The 19,751-nt window shown below is 55.4% G+C and overlaps 1 pseudogene; it reads right to left on the bottom strand.

Annotated features, from left to right (window-relative positions):
- Positions 1-2,350: 2,350 nt before the first annotated feature.
- LOC147971261 (uncharacterized) lies at positions 2,351-3,453 on the bottom strand (annotated as a pseudogene).
- Between the last annotated feature and the right edge of the window lie 16,298 nt (positions 3,454-19,751).

Below are 19,751 nucleotides of genomic sequence, written 5' to 3'. Positions count from 1 at the left end.
GCGTTCCCAGGACCTGCAGGCGGGCCTTAGCGGCGGCGATGTTCTCCGGGAAGGTCCAGGCCACCCGCGGTCCGTCTCGGACCCAACGACGTCGGTCGGGTCGCGCTGATGGCGGACGGTTTCCTCCGCCAGCCGCTGCGTCTCCGGGAAGGCCCCTGCCGCAAAGGAAGAAGCGAGTTAGAAGAAGAACAACAAGGAAGAAAGGCCAGATCCCGACCCGGCAAACGACAAGAAAAAGCACTTACTGGAGAAGGACTCTTCCAGGTGCTGCGCTTCAAGGAACGTACCACGCCGCTCCCGTTCGATGGCACGATCGCGCTCCCTGAGCGCCTTCTCCAGATCGACCGCCTTGGCAAGGGCCGCCTTCAGCTCGGCGTCCTTGTCTTCGGCCGCCTTCTCAGCCGCCTCGCGGCCACGGGCCTCGTCCTGACGGGCCCCCTTAGCCGTGGTGACCTGCTCCCACAGGCGATCCACCTCGGCCTGGAGCCGGCCCTTGTCGTCGGCCAGCTGGCCGCGTTGTTGGTCTGCCTTCACCAGGGCCTGCTACGCCTCTTCCACCTTGGCGGCTTCCGCCTTAAGGTGCTCCACCTCGGCCTCAAGGCGGCTCTTGTGACCCGCCAGCTGCTCATGCAGTCGGTTGGCCTCGTCAAGAGACCGCCGAGCCGAGGCCGCCTCCGCCCTCGCCTGCGCCGCCTCGACGCCAAGCCGGCCAGTGTCGGCAACGAGTCGGTCGTAGTAATGACCGGCCTGGAGCAGACGAGTCTGCCAGGACAGCACCTCGGCTGCGAAAAAGGACTCAGTAGAAGAAAAAAGCAAGACTTAAGATTTGGCCCAACTGTTACAAAGTTGGCCCGAATCTCGGGGGCTACACCCAGTGGGTGCGCTAGCGCGCCCCCACTAGAAAAGAGCACAAGAATACCTGCGGAGACGCGGAGCTCCTCCTCCTTGGCGGCAGCTGCTCCTTGAGCTCCCGGTGCTTGCCCAGGAGACGATTGTAGGCGGCGACCTGGAAAGCGTCGAGATGCTGAAGAAAGCAGAAGTCAGAACAAGGCCAACACTCTAAAGATTCGACCCAACTACTACGTAGTTGACCCGAACCTCTGGGGCTACACCCAGTGGGTGCGCTGGCGCGCCCCCACAAAGAAGAAATTACAAGAAGACTTACTAGAACAGCGCGCTCCAGGTCGCGCATCCGCTCCACCTCGGACTGGGCGAAGGCCTCGAGCCGTTCTATCCTGCCTCGCAGGCGGCGACTGACGGCGTCCAGCGCCGCCTCCTCCTAGGTCTGAGGCCCGAAGACAATGGCGCTCCCGCTCCGCACCGGCTACGGCATGGCAGCTCGGCGCCCTCCCTGCCGGGGCACCAAGGCGTACTCCCCGCTGGTCACTCGCGACGCGGCCAGCACCTCCTTCAACGCCCCTCCCGGCGCCGACGATGACCCGGTCGCCGGGACGCCCTGCGTTGTCGTCTCTGACCCAGCTGCCGGGGTGGCCTCCGGCACCGCCGCCTGCGGTGCCTCCTCCAAAACCGGCGGCGCCTCCGACACCGCCGCCCGCAACATCTCTTCCAAAACGGCGCCGCCTCCACCACCATCAGTCCCCGCTCGCCCGACCATATCGGCCCGTGGCGGGGTGTCATCCGCCACCTCCATGACCGCCCGGTCGGGGATTGCCACCGCAGCCCGGTCTCCATGGCCGCGCTCCCTCGCCAAACGATGGCTCAAAGACCGTTGCCGCCACCACCGTGCCCTCCGGCATCTCGCGCCAGGCCGGCTCCATGCCGCCGCCGCGCCGGTCCAAGCCCGGGCCGACGCCGCCTCCAACTCCGTCTCGGCCCTGTTCCTGTCCCACCAGGCCACGACTTCAGCGTCGTTTGGATCCAGACCGAGGTCCGAGTCGGCCTGTCCCTCCACCTCGGCCTGGTCGGCGAGGTCGGACCAGCTCTTGCGGAACTCGGCCCCTTCGGCTGCCGCGGCTTCCGCCGCCGCCCTCGCCAGCATGATTGGCGACCTGAAGAAGAAAACGAAATAAGCAGAAAAGAAACAAGACTAGCTCAAGGAAAAAATCGGAGCGCAAACGAGAGATGAAGCTTACCCCGCCAAGACCGGGACCGGGGTTGGCCTCCCGTCCCCGCCGCCGCGCTTCCTCTTGGCTGGCTTCCCGGCCCCGGCCGGGTCCGCCATGCGCTTCGGGGCATGGGGTCGCGGCACGACGCTGTCTTTCCCATGCGGGTGGCTCGGCGCCGTCCCATGCGAGGACCCGGCTCCGCCCGCGTCGCCTCCTCCCCTGCCCAACGCCACTACACCAACAACTGGCGTCAGCATCGACCGTTCCGTGCCACGGTCAGCAATTCAAGACATATGAAGAAAAACACGAGACTTACATGTGCGACGCCCAGCGCCAGCGTCAGACTCGGCCTCCTCCTCCCCGCCATGAGCTGCGGGCTCCTCTGGCACCACCGGCGTCAGCTGCGACCGGGCCCGAGCGTAAGGATGGCGAATCGTATTCAGAAGTACCCCCGCGTCGCGGCAGGACGAATGAAAAGGTGCACGGCAACAAAGTAAGAAGGCCAGACACTCACCTGCAGCGCCGGGTTCGACTGGCTGTACGGCGCCTTGCCGAACTGCCAGTCCTCCCCAAGGTTGTCCTTGGAGATGCCATTCACGTCGCGCGCGATCTGCTCCGCAGACAGCCGCGTCGACCCCATGCGGTTGGGGTCTTGAAGGCCGACCATTTCACCGATGAGGCAGGAGTGCCCCTGAAGCGGAAGGACCCGGCACCTGACGAACGTGGCGAGGAGGTCGGTGCTGGTGAGCCCCTCTTGCGTCCTCATCACCGTCACCCGCTCGCAGAGATTGACAATCTCCTGCGACGGGTGTCTGGGCGAGTAGCCCCAGTTCATCTTCGCCCGCGGTGGCGCGATGACGAAGGCTAGAAGATTGATGCGATCCGCACCAAGGTTGTGGACGTAGAAGAAGGAGTTCTGCCACTTCTTGGCAGAATCCTCCAGCGGGATCTTGGGGAAATCCGTCCCCGACCACTTCGAGATGACGGCGGCGCCGCAATCGGCGAACTCCCCGGCCGATGGGCCCTGCTGCTTCAAGGAGAAGAAGCACGCCCAGAGGTCGATCGTAGGCTCGACCCCCAGGTACCCCTCGCAAAGGGTGACGAAGCCGGAGAGCTGGACGATGGCGCCGGCGCCAAGATGATGCGGCTGGATCCCGAAGAACTCCAAGAACGCGCGGAAGAAGGTGCTCGCCCGCAACCCAAACCCGTGCTCAAAGTGCATGAGGAAGATCACGCGCTCCTGCCCCTTGGGCCGAGGCCTCTGCTCACCGCATTGCAGGCGAATGCCGATGTCCGTCTCCCGTGGCAGGCACCGCGTCGCCCGGAGTTGGGTGATGTCCTCAGAGGTGACATTCGAACCCATCCAGGAGCCCGATGGCAGCGACATGATCGAAGGAAGAAGAAGGAAGATGGAGAGAAGGAGTTTTGCTCGGAGCAGCGAGCGCCGTAGTGCATCAGTTGCAAAGAGCGGAGCGAGAGCAAAGGGACAGGAGGGCGCGAGTGAGAATAATGTCCGCCGCCCCCCTGCCCCCAATTTATAACCCTCGGTTTGAACATGGGGAAGTGGGGAAGTGGGATCGTCTGCAAGCGCCCGTTCCACTACCCCACAATAAGTGCGCACGTACACGCGCAGTAACTGTCTGGGGAAGAGCAACCGGCCCCCGGATGCCGCAATAAATCCGCGCGCTTGGGCCAAGGGCACGGGTAGCCCGCCGCCCGGTCCAGTCACATGCGTGGCCTGTCAGGCCCCTCCGACTTTCGGGCACCACGTGGCGCCCACGCGAAGCCCGAGGGATTGCCCCAAGATTCGGCGAACTTCTTGGTCCCCCGCCACGGCCAGGATGCCACGATCCGGTTTTTGAGAAAACCGGCACAGAGTGGGTGTTGTCGGACCCGGTGTTCGCAGAATTCACCTTGCTTAAGGGGGAAACTGCGAAGGCCCACTCATCCGAAGACGGCGGACCTTCACAGCTTCAGGGACTACTATCAGGGGGATGGACCCGGGGCAGGCAACGGAACCCGGATCCTCTTCAAAAAACAATGGGGCTGACACCGCCCCTCAATACCGGCACGCGCTTGGCCGGGTCGCTCGACCCGGCCAAGCACCGCAAGCTGGCCAGACTAGCCGACCCGGTAAGACACGTCGACTCGGCCCCAACAACTAGCGCAAGGCAGTCGATCCCGGCGCGGCCGAAGCCTCCTCGATAAGCCAGCACCACCCGTGGCGTGCTACGCAATCTAGCCATGGGTCAACTCCCGTCCCATCCAGGCCGTATGATGGGATGAGACTTTAATCAATGATGACTGAGGCAACAGTGCCTCGCCCATGCCTCTGGTCAGCAGGAACGTGGCAACAATGCCCCTCACCTACCCGCTGACTAGGCCCGGCGTGGCTACAGTGCCCCTGCCTTCACCGCTGACGACAGGAAGCGGCAACCTGACTGTCGGTGTCAAAACTGGCGGATCTCGGGTAGGGGGTCCTAAACTGTGCATCTAAGGCGGGTGGTAACAGGAGGCAGGGGACACGATGTTTTACCCAGGTTCGGGCCCTCTTGATGGAGGTAAAACCCTACGTCCTGCTTGATTTATTCTTGATGATATGAGTATTACAAGAGTTGATCTACCACAAGATCGGAGAGGATAAACCCTAGAAGCTAGCCTATGGTATGATTCTATCTTGTCCTACGGACTAAAACCCTCCTGTATATATAGACACCGGAGAGGGTTAGGGTTACACAAGGTCGGTTACAAAGGAGGAGATATCCATATCTGTACTGCCTAGCTTGCCTTCCACGCCAAGTAGAGTCCCATCCGAACACGAGACGAAGTCTTCAATCTTGTATCTTCATAGTCCAACAGTCCGGCCAAAGGATATAGTCTGGCTGTCCGGAGACCCCCTAATCCAGGACTCCCTCAGTAGCCCCTGAACCAGGCTTCAATTACGTCGAGTTCGGCACGCAGTATTGTCTTCGGCATTGCAAGGTGGGTTCCTCCTTCGAATACACCCCGGAAGAATTTGAATACAAGGATAGTGTCCGACCCTGCAAAATAAGTTCCACATACCACCATAGAGAGAATAATATTTCCACAAATCTAATCTACTGACACATTTCGGCAACATGACGTTATGTCATGGCCCGGTGATTATTCGAACCGTTTCCTTTAACTAACTCCGCACATAACGTGAGGCAGTTTCCTGACACGTCTTGTCAAAGCAGAGATCGTGTCCCCCTTATTACGGGATTCTCATCAATACGGGCGTGGGTAACCCAACCGCGCCATCGATTACGGTGCTTGGGGAATAAGCGAGTTTTACCGGGCTAGTGGGGGCGCATGGCTTCGGCCGCCCTTATAAAGGGATAAGGTTTAACCTTTTTCTACCCACGCCTTCTTCCTCCTTGCCTATCCGTTCTTGCGCACTCGAGCTCCAACGCCCAAGTCCACATCCTTCCCCTCAACCTTCTCCAAACATGTCCGGAGCGGGGGGCAAATGGATGGCTTCCTCCGTTATGGAGGGGCACATCAAAAAGTTGCGTGGCGCCGGATACTTAGGCGCGAATATCGCGCATCGGCTGCCCGCTGCGGGGCAGATCGTTCCTACCCCGGAACCTCATGAGAGGGTAGTTTTCCTCCACCACTTCCTCCGTGGACTGGGGTTTCCCCTTCATCCATTCGTCCGTGGTCTCATGTTCTACTACGGGCTGGACTTTCATGATCTGGCCCCGAACTTGATCCTCAACATTTCGGCGTTCATCGTCGTCTATGAGGCTTTCCTCCGCGTCCGGCCCCACTTCGGCCTGTGGCTGAAGACCTTTAACATCAAGCCGAAGGTGGTGGGAGGCCAACAAGCAGAATGCGGCGGAGCCATGGTGGGCAAGATGCCCAATGTCACATGGCTTGAGGGCTCCTTCCTGGAGACCATAAAGGGGTGGCAATCGGCCTGGTTCTACATCACCGAGCCGCGCGACACCAAATGGGCGGCGGCCCCCGAGTTTCGATCCGGATTCCCTACACGGCACTTCCTGGAAAGAGAAGGGCTTGTCGTGGGGTTCATCGGTGGAGCTGGATGGACTCCAGAAATATATCCGGAGTATGGCAAACAAGAAGCTCAAGCTTGTCAACATAGTCAAGGTCATGCTCATCCGCCAGATCCTCCCGTGTCAACAACGGGATTTTAACTTGTGGGAGTTCGACCCGGCCCAGCACCGGACTCCGAGCGAGCTCTTCGATACAACGCACAAGGACGTCTGGAGGGTGTTGTTCAAGGGCGCCGAGGTCCCTCCCTCTCTCGCCGAGGACCGCGGGCTAAGCGCAAACCGCCTAGCGCGTTCGGTGAGTTCTATACATCCAGTAGGATATTTATTTTCCCCTAGCTTAATCATGTGCGGGGTCTGAGCTCCATACCTTTGACAGGACTGGGTGGAGATGTCGGGGCAGATTAACTGTCCGGCCCCTCTGCCCGAAGACACTGCGGACGCTCTCCTGATGGAGATGCTGACTCCGGCTCCATACAAGGTGCCGGAGAGGACCAAGAAGGCCAAGGGAACCTGAAAGAGTTCCCGGCGCCAGGTGATATCAGACTCATCGTCCGAGGACTCCTCGGCATACTCCTCCCATGAAGACGAGGAGGAAGATGAAGACGCTCCCCCTCCAGTCGGGGGAGACAAGAAAAGGAAGGCCGCCCCAACTGGGGGGGCGAAGGGTCCAAGAAGGGAAGGACTCTCCTTCCGGACAGTTCCACCACCGCCGCCGCAGGCGAAGACGAGTGGCTGCCCAGGGCCAAGCCCCTCCTTCCTTTTCTTGTCTCCCCCGACTGGAGGGGGAGCGTCTTCATCTTCCTCCTCGTCTTCATGGGAGGAGTACGCCGAGGAGTCCTCGGACGATGAGTCCGATATCACCTGGCGCCGGGAAGGGAAGGACTCTCCTTCCGGACAGTTCCACCACCGCCGCCGAAGGCGAAGACGAGTGGCTGCCCAGGGCCAAGCCCCTGGCGAAGTCGTAAGTATTCGGATACCAGAGTAGCTCATAGCATTCCTTTGTCACACTGCTTCTCCTAACGCCGAATCGTATTATGCAGACCGCCCTGAGCCCGTATCGACGTATCCTCGTCGGACGGCTCCCTGGACTCGTCGGATATGGATAGCGATTCACTTCCGACCGCCACCTCCCCTTGCCCTACGGACAACACCGAGGTGTTGTCTCAAGAGGCACCGGGTCGAGGGGAGACAGTCCCGGAGGCGCCTCAAGGCGACCTTCCGGACTCCGGGAACAGAGGGAACAAGGCCCCCGAGGGCTCCGAGTTTGGCCCTCAGCCGAACACCGCGCCGGAACCTCCAGTGGTTCCGGACTCGAGCAGGCGGCCTCCTTCCAAGAGGGGCAAGACGCCTGTGCCGGTGACCTCTGTCCATCCAGAGGCATCGGACAATCTGCTGGGAGTGCTTCGCAGCGCTTCCATCGACGAGGAGCACCGCACTATTATGAGTGCGGTGGTCCAGAAGGTTCAGTCCGCCAAGAGCGGACTGACTGAAGCCTGTGCCAGCCTTCTAACAGGCTTTGAGGTAAGTTTTTGAAATATGGGAAAAATATTACCGCATAGACAGTAGCCCCTGATGCTCTGTTCGGTGTTCACAAAGCAAAGCCGAACAGAGGATCAAACACTATCGCAGGAGTCTAATATAAGTATGTCTATATGCGTGTGCAAGCTTCGCTGCTAGCCTCTGCCGCACTGACTGCAGAGGTCGCCGCACTGAAGCAGGACCTCAAAGGGTCCACGGAAGAGCTCGGCCTTGCCAAGAGGCAGCTCGAGGAGAACAAAGGTAAGTAGTACCAAGTCTATGGACATATATGAAAGGAATGCAATTGCAAAATGATAGGATCATCGTAAATTTGCCAGGGGGCACGACCGAGGTGGTGACCCTGAAGCAAGTGCTATCCGAGGCCAAAAACAAAGTGGCCAAGGAGCGCACCGAGCGGGAAAGGCATGAGGCACGGGTGGGCGAGGTGCAGCAAGAGCTCCATGCTCTCATGACAAAGCACGAGGCGTTGGAGCTTGACTTGAAGACGCGAGAGTCCGAGCTTGCCGCGGCCCTCGAGAGGGCAAAGAATGCCAAGGCCGAAGCCCAAAAGGCCCTCCAGGAGATTGATGAGATGAAGAAGATAGCGGCGAGTAAGGCATTCTATATGCAAAGCAAGCATGTGAAAGTAAATTACTTGTTACTTACCCGAATCCGGAGCTCTCCAGGAGCATTCGCAGATTTGCCCCGCAGCGTGTCGGATGCCGCAACGTTTTAACAGGCCGAGAAGGGAAGCTCAACGGAGAAGTTGTTTTGGGCCCAATATACTGGGACCGAACACCCGGTGCCTATGAGCGACCAGCTAAAGCAGCTGGTCGAGCTACACAAGGCGGTCGAACAGGCCATGAATGGGCTTTATAGTCCGGTTGTGGCCTGGCGACGCCCTTCCGAACAGCTAGTTCGGCCTGGTGAGGCGGCTTGTGGATGCCTGCCCACGGCTGGAAGTCGTCAAGTGGTCCTCCTGCATCGAAGGTGCACGCCGGGCTTTCGCCCATGTGAAGGTGCAATGGGCCAAGCTAGACGCCGTGAAGCTAATCAAGGAAGGGTCGCCGGAGGGCAAGGAGCGTCGCCACCCCGAGATGTACTATGAGGGTGTCCTGAAGGGTGCCCGTCTCGTAGCGGACGAGTGTACCAAAGATACAATATTTGAGTAAACCCGCTCATGTAATCATGTATTCATGAAAACTTGTTCATATGCGCTATGCAAAGCTTGTTTGAATTTAAAATATTACCTTCTGTTCAGCTGTTTATCAAATCTGAGAGATGGCTAGTCGTCGGCTTCTGCCCCCATGCCACGAGTGCTGGGGTGTTCAGGATAAACCTGAGCACTCTTGTTCCCATTTTTGGGTCCTTCGAGGGAGGTGCTCAGCACAACGAACAAGGCAATCAGACTATAATGCGTTATCACTCTCACTTAGCCATAGAATTCTATAATTTTAAATTTAGGCCAAGCCCCTAGTGTTCGGAAGGCCGAACTCGGGGCGCGATACACGCCTTAAGCCGGACAGGGCCGACTCCTCGCTCTAAGCGGCATAAGTCTTTAAGGACTCGAAAACCTTTCGAACAGCGACCAGTCTCTCGCCTTATCATGATAGTCAGTTTTAGCTTTCTCTACTGAGGTGCTTAGCCCAGCAGAACCGGGGCACAATCGCAGTAGTTCTCCCAGTGCTACCTTAGCTGATATAGCGGAACGTAAGGTACCAAAATATGGGAGCCGGGCAAACCCAACTATTGACCCAAGACATGATTCGGAGCTGATGCATATAATGCTATAAGTTCGGGGTGCCGCACTGTTGAAAGTGTCCGGACTTCTCACGCCGTATTGTGGGGTATGCTTAAGCCCCTAGCGTATTGGCCATACCAGAGTGTGCGGGTGCTAGATGTCATGAATGAACATATATATATAAAAGAAGAATGCAATAATAGTCTTAATGTTATGCATTGTTTATTCAAAAAGGTGTGTTAAAGCAGAATGATACATGCAGTGCAATAAGAAAAAAGTAGGACTATGTCCCCTCCAAGGGCGAGCTGAAGAATAGTATTAAGGCAAGTATTACACTCGTTATCGTAATCCACCTGGGAGTTCTGTGGTGTGACGTAGCTTTCTGCCTTCTTGGTTGCTGCATCATATGTTCGGCAATCATGCTACCGGACCGGGTTTCCAAAGATGAAAGTCCTGAAAAGAAAATAACAAAACGGGAAGCCCCTAGTGCGGTTTAAGTCGCGTCTTGGGGCGTGCTGTAGTCATGCCCCCCCTCCCCGCCTGTGCCCATGGTATTTTTAATGCGTAATTATGTACGCGTGGCACGAATTTCGCCGTTTGGCTTGGGCCGGGATGGGGGCCGCATTGCTATGCGAGCTCGGAATGTGCCAGGCGGTCCTGTTGCTGATTACTCCGGGCGCGCTTGAAGGTGTTTGGGTCCTTAAACGCCGAACTAGTGGATTGCCTTAAGAGGCTGCTTTGCGCTTCCGCTGCGAGGGCCACAGTGTGCTCCTCCATTCGGAGAGAGCGCTCTGTGTTTCCGTTAACTGTAATGACCCCCTGAGGTCCTGGCATCTTGAGCTTGAGGTATGCATAATGCGATACCGCATTGAATCTCGCAAATGCGGTTCGCCCGAGCAGTGCATGATAACCACTTCAGAACGGGACTATATCGAAGATTAACTCTTCGCTTCGGAAGTTATCCGGGGATCCAAACACCACTTCCAGTGTGACTGAGCCTATGCAATGGGCCTCTACACCTGGTATGATCCCTTTAAAGGTCGTTTTGTGGGTTTGATCCTTGAGGGGTCTATACCCATTTTGCGCACTGTGTCCTGGTAAAGCAGGTTCAGGCTACTGGCGCCATCCATAAGGACTCGAGTGAGGTGAAATCCGTCAATGATTGGGTCTAGGACCAGTGCGGCGAATCTGCCATGACGGATACTAGTGGGATGGTCCCTGCGATCGAAGGAGATCAGATAGGAGGACCATGGGTTGAACTTTGGGGCGACTGGCTCCAACGCATATACGTCCCTGAGCGCACGCTTCCGCTCCCTCTTGGGGATGTGGGTTGCGTATATCATGTTCACCGTCCGCACTTGTGGGGGGAACCTCTTCTATCCTCCGGTGTTCGGGTACCGGGGCTCTTCCTTGTCATCGCTATGTGGCCCCTTATCTTTGTTTTCGGCATTTAACTTGCCGGCCTGCTTGAATACCCAACAATCCCTATTGGTGTGGTTGGCTGGCTTGTCGGGGGTGCCGTGTATTTGACACGAGCGATCGAGTATGCGGTCCAAATTGGACGGGTCCGGAGCGCTTCTTTTAAATGGCTTTTTCCGCTGACCGGGTTTAGAGCCTTTGAATCCGGCATTGACTACCGTATCCTCGGTATTTGTCACTGTTAATGCGGTGCTGATGTTTGTTGCGACGTGTTCTGCCATTGCCGTCCTTGGTATCCGAAGTACCACGGTTCTTTGATATGTTATTACTGCGAGCCAGCCAGCTGCCTTCTCCCCCACAAAAGCGGGTCATGAGTGTCGTGAGGGCTGCCATGGATTTTGGCTTTTCCTGACCAAGGTGCCGGGCTAGCCACTCGTCGCGGATGTTGTGTCTAAAAGATGCTAGGGCCTCTGCAAACAGACAGTCGATGATTTGATTTTTCTTTGTTGGGAACCGTGTCCAGAATTGCCTGGCCGATTCGTCTGGCTGCTGAATTATATGGCTCGGGTCATCGACGTCTGGTGCTCGCACATAAGTGCCCTGAAAGTTGTCGAGGAATGCGGCTTCCAGATCTTCCCAACAGCCAATGTACTCTGCTGGCAAGTTGTTGAGCCAATGCTGAGATGGTCCTTTAAGTTTGAGTGGGAGGTATTTTCTTGCGTGTAGGTCATCACCGCGGGCCATGTGGATGTGCAGGAGGAAATCCTCGATCCATACCGTAGGATCTGTCGTGTCGTCGTATGATACTATGTTTACGGGTTTGAAACCCTCTGGGATCTGATGATCCATTACCTCATCTGTGAAGCATAAGGGGTGTGCGGCACCTCTGTACTGGGCTATATCGCGACACAGCTCCAATGAGTCTTGCCCGCTGTGTTCGGCCCAAACAGATTTACTTTTACTATATCCGGCATGACGTTTATCATCTCGCATAGTGGCGCGCCCTCGTGATCCATAGATCGATCTTGCATGTTTTGCTTTGTCCTCCAATACGTCTCGCAGGTCTGGCGTATTTCCCCATGCCTTTTTATTTGAATGGCGTCGGGGTGCAGGCTGAGCTTTTGGCTGGAGCGCTTCTCTATCGGGGCCACAAGGTGGCCGATCAGCCGCGTCATACGCTTCTTACTCCAGTCGGGGTAGCAACCTGCATTTTGGGTAGCTCTTGGAGGGGCGTTCGAGTTTATATTCCTCGGCCGCGAGGACTTCAGTCCATCTATCAGCTAGCAGATCTTGATCAGCTTGAAGTTGTTGCTGCTTTTTCTTAAGGCTATTTGTCGTGGCTATAAGCCGGCGCTTGAAGCGCTCTTGTTCGACGGGATCCTCTGGTACGACGAATTCGTCATCGTCGAGGCTTGCCTCGTCTTCGGAGGGGGCATGTAATTATCATCCTCCGCCTCTCCATCTGCCGCTCTCTCTGGAGGGCTGGCCTCTCCATCCTCCTGTCCTAGATCGTGCTGGAGGGGATTGTTGCCATCTTCGGCACTATCCGGAGTGTTATTATCTCCTGTGCCGGCATCACCACTTTTGCTTTGGCGGGACTTAGAGCGGCGCCGCTGACGTCGGCTCTTGGGTTGCTTTTTGGAGGGGTCATCCTACGATGTCTCGTCGCCATTGCCTTCCTTGGGTGTGTCCACCATGTATATATCGTATGATGAGGTGGCTCTCCAGTGTCCTGTGGGCAGTGGTTCCTCTTCGTCTCTCGCATCGTCGTCCATACCGTCAATGTCTTCGGAGTCAAAGTCGAGCATGTCGGTTAAGTTGTCGACAGTGGCTACTAAGTGGGTGGTGGGTGGGCAGCGAATTTCTTCGTCGTCTGCATCCCAATCCTGCCGGACATAGTTCGGCCAGGATCCTCCTGACAATGAGAGAGACCTTAATGAGTTCAGTATGTTGCCAAAGGGCGAGTGCTGAAAAATATCCGCGGAGGTAAACTCCATGATCGGCACCCAAACGGATTCGCTAGGAACGGGCGCAGGCAGTTCGGAGTCCATGGCCGGAGAAGGATCCGGCAGTCTGACAACACGGCTCTCGTGCAGGGTAAGGTCGATGTTCGGCTCGATCACCGCTGAGGGTAAGGCCTCTGAGGGAGTCCTGGATTAGGGGGTGTTCGGGTAGCCGGACTATACCTTCAGCCGGACTCCAGGACTATGAAGATACAAGATTGAAGACTTCGTCCCGTGTCCGGATGGGACTTTCCTTGGCATGGAACGCAAGCTTGGCGATGCGGATATTTAGATCTCCTACCATTGCAACCGACTTTGTGTAACCCTAACCCTCTCCGGTGTCTATATAAACCGAGGGTTTTAGTCCGTAGGACAACTTCATCATACAACAATCATACCATAGGCTAGCTTTTAGGGTTTAGCCTCCTTGATCTCGTGGTAGATCTACTCTTGTACTACCCATATCATCAATATTAATCAAGCAGGACGTAGGGTTTTACCTCCATCAAGAGGGCCCGAACCTGGGTAAAACATCGTGTTCCTTGCCTCCTGTTACCATCTGGCCTAGACGCACAGTTCGGGACCCCCTACCCGAGATCCGCCGGTTTTGACACCGACATTGGTGCTTTCATTGAGAGTTCCTCTGTGTCATCGCCTTTAGGCCCGATGGCTCCTTCGATCATCAACAACGATGCAGTCCAGGGTGAGACTTTTATCCCCGGACAGATCTTCGTCTTCGGCGGCTTCGCACTGCGGGCCAAGTCGCTTGGCCACCTTGAGCAGATCGAAAGCTCCGCCCCTGGCGATCAGGTCAGGTTTGGAAGCCTAAACTACACGGCTGACATCCGCGGGGACTTGATCTTCGACGGATTCGAGCCACATCCAAGCGCGCCGCACTGTCTCGATGGGCATGATATAGCTCTGCCGTCGAACAGCGCCTTGGAGGCCGCACACGCATCGGTTCCGACCATTGATTCAGAGCCTACTGCGCCGATCAAGGATCAGCGGTTGGACGCTGCCTCAGGGGCTACGATCTCAGAGGTGATCGAGCCGAACTCCAGCCCCGCACTTCGCATGGCCCATGACTCCGAGGAGCCGGATTCCTTTCCGAACTCCGAGCCCCCCGCGCCCCTGCCGATCGAATCCGATTGGGCACCGATAATGGAGTTCACCGCCGCAGACATCTTTCAGCACTCGCCCTTCGGCGACATCCTGAATTTGCTAAAGTCTCTCTCTTTATCAGGAGAGCCCTGTCCGGACTACGGTCAGCAAGGATGGGATTTGGATGATGAAGAAATTCAAAACCCACCCACCACCCACTTCGTAGCCACAGTCGATGACTTAACCGACATGCTCGACTTCGACTCCGAAGACATCGACGGTATGGACGACGATGCAGGAGACAACCAAGAACCAACGCCTATAGGGCATTGGACAGCCACCTCATCTCACGATGTGTACATGGTGGATACCCCTAAAGGAAGCAACAATGAGGAAAATGGGGATGGAAAGAGGGATTGATCTCTCGAAAAACAATCAAAGCGTCGGCGTAAACGCCAACCCAAGCCCCGCCTCGATAAACACCCAGCCATAGAGCAGGATGAGCCGGTAGACGACGAGCATGACTTAGAGCAACCGTCCCAACAGGACAACCCGGATAGAGAAACCGAACATCCCTCCCCCGGCGAAAATGGCATTCCGGACGACCCTACGCCAGACAAGCCCACGAAGCAGAAGAACCTCCACAAACGGCTCGTTGCAACCGCACGCAGCCTGAAAAAGCAGAAGCGGAAGCTAAAAACTGCGGAAGATGCACTCAGGATCAGATGGAGTAAAGTAATCGATACTGCAGATAAATACGGCGACAGTCGCCGCACTAAAAGCTATCCGAAGAGAAAGCTACTGCCTGAATTCGATGAGGAGGCCTTAGAGCCCTCGCATTCCAAAAGTGAGAAAGCCACACAGTCGGATAGACGACCCCATGGCCAGCATAAAGCGGCAAGCAGCGCCGCACTTAAGCCGGCATGCGACCCACTTAAGGATTCGCATCACGGCCCAGCCAGGTCCATTTATGGGCCAAGAAAGCAAGCTCTCGTAAGCAATGCAATAAAGCCATTATCAGAATCTGGCACACCCAAATACAGGGGTGCCGCACACCCCCTATGTTTCACCGATGAGGTCCTGGATTATGAATTTCCAGCGGGATTCAAACCCGTAAACATAGAGGCATATGATGGAACAACAGACCCTGGAGTCTGGATCGAGGATTATATCCTCCACATACATATGGCTAGAGGAGATGACCTCCACGCCATAAAATACTTACCCCTCAAGCTTAAAGGGCTAGCCCGGCATTGGCTCAAAAGCCTTCCTGAAAACACAATCGGAAGTTGGGAAGAGCTCGAGGACGCTTTCCGAGCAAATTTTCAAGGGACCTATGTCCTCCCTCCGGATGCAGACGATCTTAGTCACATAACTCAATAGCCCGGAGAGTCAGCTCGGCAATTCTGGAATAGATTTCTTACTAAAAAGAATCAGATAGTCGACTGTCCGGACGTTGAAGCCTTAGCAGCTTTCAGGCATAATGTCCGAGACGAATGGCTTGCCAGACACCTCGGCCAAGAAAAGCCAAGAACAATGGCCGCACTGACAAGCCTCATGACCCGCTTTTGCGCAGGAGAGGACAGCTAGTTGGCAAGATGCAGCACCAGTGACCCAAGTACATCCGAAACTAGGGATGGAAACGGAAAACCGAGACACAATAACGACCGTCGCCGGACTAAGGAAAAAAGTCCGAAGAGCACGGCAGTCAACGCCAGATTCAAAAGCTCACGACAGAATCAGAAAAAGCCGCCCCTCCAATATAACAGGGACGACCTATCCAACCTAAACAAAATCTTGGATAGGATATGTCAAATACACAGCACTCCCGGAAAGCCTGCTAACCATACCCACAGAGATTGTTGGGTTTTCAAACAATCCGGCAGACTCAACACCGAACACAAGGGGCTCGACACACCAAGCGAAGACGAGGACGAACCCCAAAAGCAGAGTACCAGGAAACAAAAGAATTTCCCACAAGAAGTAAAAACAGTAAACTTACTCCACATAACAAAACGTGCGGCGCCCATAAAGGTACGCGCCCCACGGCCTATTCCAAAGCAATCCCGCCACTGGTTGTCAAAACCAATCATCTTCGATCATCTGGATTATTCTAGAAGTGTCAGGAACCCAGGCTGGACTGCCCTGGTACTCGATCCAATAATTGGCGGACTCCGGTTTTCAAATGTCCTTATGGACGGTGGCAGCGGACTCAACCTGATATATCAGGACTCAATCCGCCACATGGGGATCGACCCAAAAAGAATTCGCCACAGCAAAACCTCCTTTCAAGGAGTAACGCCAGGTCTGGACACCCATTGCATGGGTTTTCTCCAGCTCGAGGTTATTTTCGGCTCTGCCGATAACTTCCGTCGTGAAAAGCTGACTTTCCACATCGTCCCATTCTCAAGTCGCTATCAAGAACTACTGGGACGCGAAGCTTTCGCCCGCTTTAACGCAATACCGCATTATGCATCTCTTATGCTTAAGATGCCCGGTCCACGCGGCATCATCTCCTTAAAGGGGAAGCAGTGAGAACACCTCCCCCAAGCGGAGGATTGTGCGGCCGCTTTAACAGCCCCACAATATAATGGCTTCACCAGCCAGAACATCGGAACAGGTCATTAAGACCACGGACACGGATAGACGAATCCGGCACAAAAGTATCGTTGATAAAGGCTTAGTGGCCATATACCCCTGCACTAGGGGCTTCACACGTATAAAATAAGAGACAATAAAGCTCAATTTTTCATATTTTACTTTACACTTTGTTTATTTCATATAACTTTTTTTCGGCACGCCCCTTTTTCAACTTAGTTGCTCTCTTTTTACAGATGAATGTCGTGCTGCGTCCATCCAGGATACGGCACAACGGAGACATAGGCGCAGACGTGCAGTAGGGACCCATTCCAAGGATTCTTTTCAGATTAAGACCCTGCGTAAACCTTTTTTACTGTCTCTTGTTGATACACATCCCCTGGTTCTATGACCAAGGAGGAGGCTGGCGTCTTGGCATGTGGCCATGTCAGAATTCTTGCGCGTACCTGGACACTAGGGGATTATACCTCAGAGCGTTACCTCGCCCGCTCTCATAAAGACCGAATACCTTAGGGAGTGTTCGGCGTCGCGAGTTTGGCCTTATATGCATCAGCTCCGAGTCATGATTTTGGTCAAATGTTGGGTTGCCCAGCTCCTGTGTTCGGCCGCCTTACGTTCCGCTCTATCGGCTAAGGCGGCACCAGGAGAACTACTGTGATTGTGCCCTGGTTCGGCCAGGCGAGCACCTCAGTAGAGAAAGCCGAAAACCGACTGTCATGATATGGCGTGAGACTGGTCAACCACTCGATGACTCTCCGGAATCTGTAGGATTCCTCCGCATTAACGAAGGGCCGTTTCCCGGCCAGGCACATACGCGCCCCTAATTCAGGCGAGCGCAGTCGCCACCAGGGGCTGCCTAAATAGTCCCATTGTCAAGCTCCTATGGCTAAGTGAAAGTGTTAAAGCATTATAGTCCGGTTGCCTAGCTCGCTGCGCTATCACCTCCTTTGTAGGACCAAGACGTTGGATTAAGTGTGAAAATGCGCCTTCTGCGAGCACCCCCGCACTATGTGCATGGGGGCTGAAGCCAACGACTGCAATCTTTCAGATTGTGTATATATATCTTAAAACGGCCGCACATCAGGTGTTCCAAATACTTGAAGGCACAAGTATAAAAGGCTACTACAATTCATCAAAATATTGCTTTATAATTACATATGCTATCAGAACATAGCATCCTTCGAGCACTGCGTCTCTATTACACGAGCGCCTTCAAGAACTTCCTGAAAATAGTGCTCGGAGGGTACCCGGCTTTTGTCCGAATCTCGGGATGCAACAACGGTGGTCTCCATCTCTGCCCAGTATGTCTTGACACGGGCAAGAGCCATCCGTGCGCCCTCTATGCATGCTGACCTCTTCATCGCATTGATATGTGGCACCGCGTCAAGGAATTGCTGCACCAAGCTGAAATAACTCTTCGGCTCCGATCTCCCCGGCCACAGATGACCCATGACGTACTTCATGGCGAGTCCGGACAATCTATTCAGTTCGGCCCATTGAGCCAGATGATCGTCCACTGCCAGTGGACGCTCTGGATTCTGGAACTGCGACCAGAAAAGCCTTTCCACTTCGCGATCTTCTTGATCTCGAAAGTATTCGATCGCATCAGCAGCACTCGCTGCCAAATCCAGATAGGTGTCCTCCGCACTCCACATCCGGTCCAACGGAGCAAACTTCGGATCGCAAAACTTCCTCCGCAGCATAAAGGGCTTTCCAGCCGCAATCTTTCCGGCCTGACACAGCTCCTCCTTCGCAGCTCTCATCGCAGAGCGAGCGTCCTTGGCATCAGCAACGGCCTTCTCTAAGTCCGTCTGTCTCGCCCGGTCTTCTTTCTCAAGAAACTTGCAATGGTCAGCAGCACTTTTTAACTTCACGGCCATCACGGCCATCTCCTTCTTGCTTCGGCAGTGAGCAGCCTGTTCGGCTCTCAGCTCTTCAAGGGCCTTCTCGGCAGCCGCATCAGTTTTCCTGGCTTGTTCCTTAGCTCGGGCAAGTTCCGCCCGAAGACTCTCCACGGCGGCCGCACCATCTGTGTCAAGCACACACATTGTAAGATACTGGCATAAAGCTCCTCTTACCAGATGCCGCCCGAGGAATTGCATATCTTGAGCCTCACCAAGCCGCTCGTTGACGAGCGCGATGTCGGCATCTGCCACATCAAGTTGCCGCTTTGGTTCGGCAAAATCATCAGTTCGGCTCGATTCCGGACACTTCGCCACCTGTATACAAAGGCGACATTTTAGACCTGGGATTATGATCCTCTGCGCGTCGTCAATTTTGACAACGCACAAAGTCTTAGGGGCTACTATCTACACAGGGCGCATCTTGTTTATGCGCAACTGACAAAGAAGTACATTATCAAACGTACCTCAAAACCCGTCAGCAAACTTCTGACGGCCTCATGCAATCCGCTTTCCGCGGACAAAATCTTTCCAACCACCATACCCATCAATGCACGGTGCTCCTCTGAGATAGAAGCTCGCCCCAGCAGAATCATCAGCTCCTCCGACCGCGCATCGGACGGTGTCGGACTCGTCCTATGACCTCCATCGAAGGCCGGACGCGGAGAACCTTGGGGGGACATATGGCTACCTTCCACCCCTGCCGGATTTGGAGAAACCCTCCGCAACGATACCTCAGGGTCGCCCGCCTCACCAGGCGGTACGGCAGGGGGAGGCGTTCCACTCTCCATCATCTCCGGAAGAAGATCCCCCGAAGACGAGCTCTGCTGAGAAGGGCTACAAAGTAAAATATCGGTTAATCTTCTCAGATAAAAAGCAAGGATTTCTCTCATCCCTCTAAAGGAAAATCTTTCTCTACTTATGGCTCGCTGGAGGGCTGATCCCTTTGAGGGCGTAGTTCGGCCAAGGATCTCCCCGGCGTCGGACCCTCTGACGAGGACTTTTCCCCCCGCTTTGAGGCCATGGTATACGGGTCGTCAGAGGCGGCCCTCTTCTTCCCCTTAGGAGAGGAATTGTCGGCTCTTCCCTTCGGAGCAGCCTCCTTCGAGGAGGCCATAGTTTCCTTGTCCTCCCCCTCACTTCCCTCCAAAGGCACGATCTTCAACATCCTGACTAGCACGGGATCCGGCCTGGTCTCAGGAAGGGGAGCCGGACACCTGATCAGCTTTGCCTTCGCTATCCACTCCTGTTTAAAAGGATAGCTCTTTTAGGGGCGAATTTATGACAATTTTATGGATAGCGAGTCCGGGCACAAGGTTACTTACTTGAGTATCCGGGCGATTGCAGCTTAAATCTGCGTCCTCGGT

The sequence above is a fragment of the Triticum urartu genome, chromosome 5A, assembly GCF_056163025.1.
Source record: "Triticum urartu cultivar PI428250 chromosome 5A, HENAU_Tu73, whole genome shotgun sequence".
In the NCBI taxonomy this organism is placed as follows: domain Eukaryota; kingdom Viridiplantae; phylum Streptophyta; class Magnoliopsida; order Poales; family Poaceae; genus Triticum; species Triticum urartu.
This window is presented reverse-complemented; position numbering and strand designations above follow the sequence as displayed.